Source organism: Papaver somniferum, chromosome 3, assembly GCF_003573695.1.
Source record: "Papaver somniferum cultivar HN1 chromosome 3, ASM357369v1, whole genome shotgun sequence".
In the NCBI taxonomy this organism is placed as follows: domain Eukaryota; kingdom Viridiplantae; phylum Streptophyta; class Magnoliopsida; order Ranunculales; family Papaveraceae; genus Papaver; species Papaver somniferum.
In genome coordinates, this window is record NC_039360.1 from 94321312 (window position 1) to 94328612 (window position 7301).

At 40.0% G+C, this 7301-nt stretch overlaps 1 pseudogene; it reads left to right on the forward strand.

Annotated features, from left to right (window-relative positions):
* The first annotated feature begins 5919 nt into the window (after positions 1–5919).
* On the forward strand, positions 5920–6556 carry LOC113359748 (annotated as a pseudogene).
* The last annotated feature ends 745 nt before the right edge of the window (positions 6557–7301 follow it).

A 7301-nucleotide genomic window follows, 5' to 3' on the forward strand; every position in this document is an offset into this window, starting at 1 on the left:
AGTCATCTTGTTCCTTATGATTGCGATGATGATTTGCTGGGGATGCTTGTATGGGGACAATCCTCTGGAGCCGTTAAGTGAAGCAGACAAGCTGAGAGGCGTTCCGTTGTCGCCGCTATCAAGTCTTCAAAGACTTCGTTTCAAGCAACATCCTTTGAACCGTCTTCTGAATCTTGGATGGTTGTATGGAATGTGATACGATGAGCAGTCCCCAGTTACACTTCAGAATCGATGGCGTGGCTGGACATGTGAAAACATCTCCGATTTGTACTTTGGAGTCTTTGATGCACATGTACGTCTTCATGTTGAGATTTTATTGCGGCTCGTAAAGCTTCAACAGTGATGGTTGCTGATATTAGAAATAAACCGATTGGCGGAGGTGAAGGAATCCTGTGCTGGAAGTCCACAGGTGTAATTATCCCGAGATTATTTTCTCTTGAAAGACGTACTTCCATTGCATTTGCTGGTAAGGTGTTGAAGCGGCTTCGGCCTCTGAAGAAAGCGCTGAAGTGGCTTCGGGAAAGAGTGTTGATGCGGCTTCGGGAGAGAGAGCGTTGAAGCGGTTTCAGGAGAGAGCGTGCGTTGAAGCGGCTTCTGGAGTGTTCATTGAAGCGGCTTCTGGAGAGAGCGTGCGTTGAAGCGGCTTCTGGAGAGAGAGCGTGCATGAGGGCTTCCTTAAGTCTTGATTTCGAAAAATGAGTTCTTCCCATTATTCTGAGGCGATACGATATGACAGATGGGAAAACGACACACAAATAGTGCTGGCTGGAAAGTTGTGTTTTCTCCTCATGGGAAAGAATACAGTTTCTATTGTAACATCTCAACGCATGCAACACTCTTTTCCAGTAATTCGAAATAGGGGAGATAACAATAATGGTTAAGGATTCGACCAACCTTCAGTTTGATTTTCCTTTGCAAATTACATGCTTCTTGATTCACCGTCTCTCTTGTGTTGAAGAAGTCCTTGACAGTGAAGGGATTCTGTGTTGAGCCTCAGTTCCCAAGCGTGAGTTACATGGCTCTCTGTCCGTAGTGGTTGTTGCTATGGTGAAGCTCTGGCGATCAACAACGATTCTTGGCAGCAGTTGTGATCAGAAGAGACCGGCAGGGAGAGGCGTGGTAGCTACTTGCACGAACTTGGCAGTTTTCATATAATGGTAGAGATCGTCTCGTTATTAGAGGGAGAAGATGATGATGAAATCAATAGCTTCCTTGATGTTTCCTCATGAAATGGAGAAGAGGGAGACAGTCCCCTGCCCACGAGTATCTATTGAGCTTTCAACTTGATAGATGCGATGGGTTTCTGAAGAAATAATTTGGAAGAGAGTTGGAGTTGAACCCAATGTTGATGAAGATTGTACGAGTTTCTGATCATGAGACAGTCTTTGCCTCTACGTTGCGTTTCATAGACGTTCAGGCATATCGTTGGTCTTTGACAATACGTCTGCTCTCTTGAGTATGTCCTCGTTTTTGGACATCTTGGAATCATAATGATAGCTTGCTTGCATCTTTGAGATGGGTAGTGTTGATCAGTCCCCAGCCACATTCCTTTTCCTTTATCATCTTTGGATCGTGTCTTTGAGGAGTAGGGAAGTTCCCTCATGCAGATGACTTAACTAACATGTTGTGCAAATATGAAGAAACTCTTGACATGGAGAGTTCGTATGTACCTCTTAAGTCCCGGGTGCGACCTCCTTCGGTAATGCAACTACTTCTTCTACGGGAGACGAAATTCTGAAAGCGTCTCTCACCGATTTTGTTACCATCAAGCCAGATATGGTATATCTCGGACGTTGTTTTATCATTGTGATAGTCGTGCATGTGGTACTGAGGTTGGATTTGGCGGTTTTGGATGCGCATGATGTTGTATCTTGGTGGTTTTCCTCTTGCTGCTTCAGTGAAGCTGCTTACAGAAGGCTAAAGGTTGTATTGCATGTTGGTGAGATTTATGCTTCCACGAATACCATGAGGCTCTTCATTCCTGGAAGGTGATAGACGCATTTATGTGTCTATTATGTCTCATTTGTATGGATTGTTAGTGCTCGATTTTGTATTTATTGTGTTATTTTATGTCTTTGTAGGAAATTTTAAAGAAATAAGTCCTTGCGGCGAAATGGGCTCGAAAAGTAGTGTTTTACACCCCAAGGGACATGTGTTATTCGGACTCTAGCAGGGGATAAGGGGCTACAACTGAATAAGGGGTGTCCTTCTTCTCAAATTCAAATTTCAGTTTTGGCGGGAAATTTTTTTTCTTCCCTGGAAGATTTCAATCGGATATTTGGAGGGGTTAGAGGTAGACTAAACCTCTGATTCTTGTTGGGTAGACGTGATATGGATATGGGAAGATATTTTGGTTGTTGGAATCGATCCAGTTGGGCTTGATTCTCGGTTTAAAGAAATCAGGGAATACGTGGTTGAGAAAAGATACTCGGGATTGTGTCGATGCTGTATGGAAGATGGCATGCGTTTGCAACGTCTTGACACATTCCTTGATGATCTAGGAGCATGTTTGGAGCGTGTAAACACTGGTTGACAACGTGAGTAGGCAAGAAAGGAAAGAAATCAATCCGAGAATATTTTATCTTTACTGCCGAGTCATGGGAAATATTTTGAAGTTATGGAGAGATTCGAGGGTCCTGTTGAGTATAAATAAGTTTCTCCAGGTACAAGGAAGGGTGTCGAGAGTTGGAGGTCGAGAGGATAGCTCAGGAGAAAGAAATCACGAGTTGATCAAACTCTGTTTCTGCTGCTTCTGCTGCTGATGAAGAACACCAAGAACACGAAGAACAGACTAGCTTAGACAGTCGTTAATCAATAGTGTCTAAGACGCACACTGGAGGGTCGCAGTGCAGTCTCAACATCAGCAGCACCTGTCATTTATCGTTCTTTTTGTGACGCCTTCTGTGAGTCGTACATTCACTGTTTTACTCATTTTTATCATTTTAATCAACTTTTGAGCAACAAACATGTATTTTGAGAAAGTGATTAATATGAGAAGCTAAATCCCAACACTGGGACGACGGATGGAGCCCTATTTCACGCATGTGGTAATTTTAATAATTCTTTTTATGACTTCTGCACTTGTTTTTAATTGATTTATGGTTCGAATTAATTAGTTATCATTTTATTTGATGGGTCATGCTTGCTTAAATGTTTGATGTTCCATGCTTACGATTTATAACTAATATTTTGAGAATCTATATTGGCAAAGAATAAGAGTCCATATTTTTAATATTTGAGCTATAATTGCATGGAATTATTATTTGAATCACATGAATGGAATTTGGTGAAATTCTTAGTCCCAGTACCTCTCACCATTGTTAATATTTTTTTTTTTGTATATAATTTTATTAAACCTTTAAATTTAATCTTCACAAATCTTTGAGTTCGAATCCTATTTACTACAACAACGACTTTCAAAAACTTTAATCATTTTGGCGCCGCCGACGCGGATTTGTGCTTAGGTAGAATTTTTAGGTTTTTATTATTTTTATTATTTCATTTGTTCTTTTTACGTCTCTTTGGTTGTGTCTTTATATTACAGGTTTGAAATTGGATACTAAAGACCTTGGAATCAAAGCTTAAAGTTAAAAGAGAAGGGAAAAAAGACAAAGAAAAAAATAAAGAAAAAAGAGAGAAAAAAAAGAGAGAGAGAGAGAGAATTTTTATTTTTTTATTTTTTTAAGAGACTCTCCATTTTTATTTGTAATTATTAATATTATTTTTTGTATTTCTTTTCATTGGAATGGACTTTGGACAATTTATTTTAATTTTAAACCCTACGGAAGGGTTATATAAAAAAAAAATTAAATATAAACTGTTTGCAGGGAAGGACGACGATTACAATATCGTCTCGGCCCCTCGGGTTTGCACACTGACACCGGAGTCAGTGGCCCGAGTCGACTACAGCGGTTCTTCGCCCGTCTGGTACGGGAGGTAAGCTTTCGAAACACCCGCGAATCCCCTGTCAGCGGGTTTATTGTATGCCTTAAGGTGAATATATGCTGAGGATTTGAATACGGTTGTTCTAATTTCCTAGTAAAGGGCAACGCCTGGCCAAATTAAGATAAGGACTCGGATTTCATCACCGTTTCCTTCTTGCCCGCTTTAGGAAAATGAAACCAAACGCGAACCTAAGCTTAAAATTTTGACTAGAACGAGACCTATAGGGTAACGAGCTTAGTAGGAAAGTCGTTCGAAAAATATTGGTTACTCTTTTAGCATACTTCGAAGTTCATGATGGTTTCTGTGAGTTGAATGCGTGATTGCGCCGCCTTGTGATAGCGGTGAGGCCTTGGGTATCAAAGCTCCACTGAGCTTCCCTCGCCTCAATTCAACTTACTTTGACTCGGATTGATTCCGTAGGGGTTTTCTTAAATTGTAACAAATTCCCTTTCGAAGGATTAGAAGATGGTCTAGAAACAATCTAAGTGGAGCCATCATGCTTTTTGTTTGCTAGAAATCAGTAGGTTTGATTTGGTCGAGTCAGCCTTGTTTGTGATTGTGTATAATTCCCTTGCAATTAAGAATGTCGAACTGGTATGACAGAAGCCAATACAATGAGTATCGATCTGAATTTGAATATGGACATCATCATTTTTATGACCATGGTGGGAATAGTAGTTGGGAACGCCAACCTTTTCAAGGTTATGGTTCATACCATGGTGAGCCCAATTACTATCCACACGCGAATTGGTCTTACGAGCAATAAAATCAGGAACACTGTAGTACTGGTTACTCATTTTTGGAAACTAGTCCTAATTATGATATTTCTGAACTTGTTCCATCTCTAGAAGAGACCCAACAACGTATTGAAAGGACGTATAAACGTTTAGTTGCAATGAATAGTTCAAAAGAAGAGTGTACACGATATTCTGAGATGATAAACGAGAGTGGTAAACGTATAAGTGTTATGCTCAGTGAAATTCAGGCACGTCTAGAGGCAGAAAATGAACAGTTGGCTAATGCTGCTCGAAATAATCTAAATTTCCAAAATAGGATTTCTAATTCTACCCTTGATATCAATAGTGAATATTTGCCTAATTTAGAGGAGGCTAGAATAAAAGACACTACTTATTTATATAAGGTTCAATCATCTTTGTACTATTATGATGATGAGGATAGTAGTAATGAAAAATCTGAAATATGTAGGCATAGTGATCAGGAATCTATTAATCCAATTGAGCTTTATAATGATTATATTATTTCTAGTTCAAATCCAAATAATTTTTATGATTATTCACCTATTCAAAAGGACGAGGATTTGATTAGGGATACCACCGTTTTAGACGATGTAGTTTTTCCTTTTGATTACGAAGCCGATAGTGGTTTAGAGGAACGAGTTTATTCCGAAAATGCTGTTTTAGAGTCTAGCGACTTAGAAACAATAGTATTAGATGAAGAAGATATACCCGTAGATATGAGTAAAGATGCACTACCTGATAATAAATTAGAAGAATCAATTGACCATTTTCAAGAATCTAATGATCCAGAAATTAGGGAGATTGTAACTAGTCTATCTAGAGACACTGAAAACTCTAAGTTTGGGGGTGATTATCACCTTCCTAGTGCCTTACCTTTAACTCTCAGAAAGTCCCTTCACTTAGGACTTGATATCTCTGCCTAAGGGTGCACACGGTACGGTTCGGCTCGGTTCTCACCGAGGCCGAGTACCTGTACCTCCCTAGGGTCGGTTCCAAGATTTTGGACCGGTACCGGTACCGTGTACCTCGGTTCCGGTACCATTCGTTACACTTACGGTTTCGGTACGGTTCCGGTACCGGTCGGTTCCTTTTAGGATTTTCATTCTCTCGAGGTTTCGTTATATTTTTGGTGCTTGTTAGCCTCAAAGCACCGTCTCACTGCTTCCTATGTCTAACTATTTTGTCATTGCTATTGTTTTTTTAACCTGTAAATGACATGACTACGAGTATCTTAAGCTGTGTACAATTGTATGCTTTGTATTTCAATCAAATTGTCGACAGTTACTAGAAAACATCATACTAAAATTGCCGATACCCGTTTTACCTGAACATCACTTACAGCTGTGCAATCTTGCTTGTAAAAGCTCACCGTTTGTGATGGTGGACTCATGGGAGGTGAAACAAACTAGTTATCAACGAACTTTAACGGTTTTGGGTAGAATCCAGAGGTGTTTGTGAGAAAGTGGATTGATAAGAAGAGAGTCACTCAAGGTGATGCTTGTTTGTGGTTCTGATTTACTTGAATCATTTACCATTCCCGGAGTATGGATCCCTGAGCAGATCGAGGCTTTATGTAGCGATTAAGGAGTTTTCTGCATTCACAGAGATGGCACAGACATGGAGAACATTATTTTGGGGATGAAATTTTGAAAGCATATAAAAGCAACATCAGAGTTTTCGATGAGATGATACCAAACCATATTAGCTCTACAAGAATAAGGGAATGTGTTTCGAAAGGATTATCGATAAAGTATATGACTGCTGATGAAGTGATTGATTATATCATACAAAAACACCTGTACTTAGATTCAAATCCACATGAAAAAAAAATCCTTGAAATAGGGGATGGGTGAACGGACCATATATGATGCCAAAAGGGTAAAAAATATCAGCTGCAAGTTCTAGCTCGTTTGTGTCGAATTCATCATCACTTTGATGAAAATCCTTGTATGCGAGATGAGCATTGGAAGTTCCTGTTCGGTATTTTCGGTCCGGACGGTACGGTACGGTACCTGTACCTCCCAGACCTCGGTTCCTATTTTTGGGACCGGTACCTGTACCTTGTACCTCGGTTCGGTCCAAAATCAGGTACGGTTCCGCCGGTTCCGGGACGGTACCTCGGTCCGGCTCGGTTCCTGTGCACCCTTATCTCTGCCTCGAAAATTTTACAAGATTACCTTCATACTCGTTTTCCCGAACCTAATGTTGTCCAGGAAGAAGTTCAGTCGTTAGAAACCCATCCTCTGGTTGATGTGGTTTGCCCAGGCTATGATCCCCAGATTGACTTTGTTTTCCCACCAAATAGTTTTCTTCCAACTGTGGGAACGTTTATATTCCAAATGTGTCGAATATTAAGTTGTGAGACTAAACCTAAATTCTTTAGGAAATTAGAATCGACACATTTGCTTAAGAATGACCACTACTCTCATTGTGGTCAATTATGTAAGTCAAATCTTATTGACTTAGAGGATCCTCAGTTATTTAGGTTATTATTGTGCGCTTCTAAGATCATATTTGAGTTTTTCCAGACTCTAGGACCTAATGATTCGGATCCCACCTATGAAGAAACGCAGCCAATGAAAATTTTCTATTTCGACC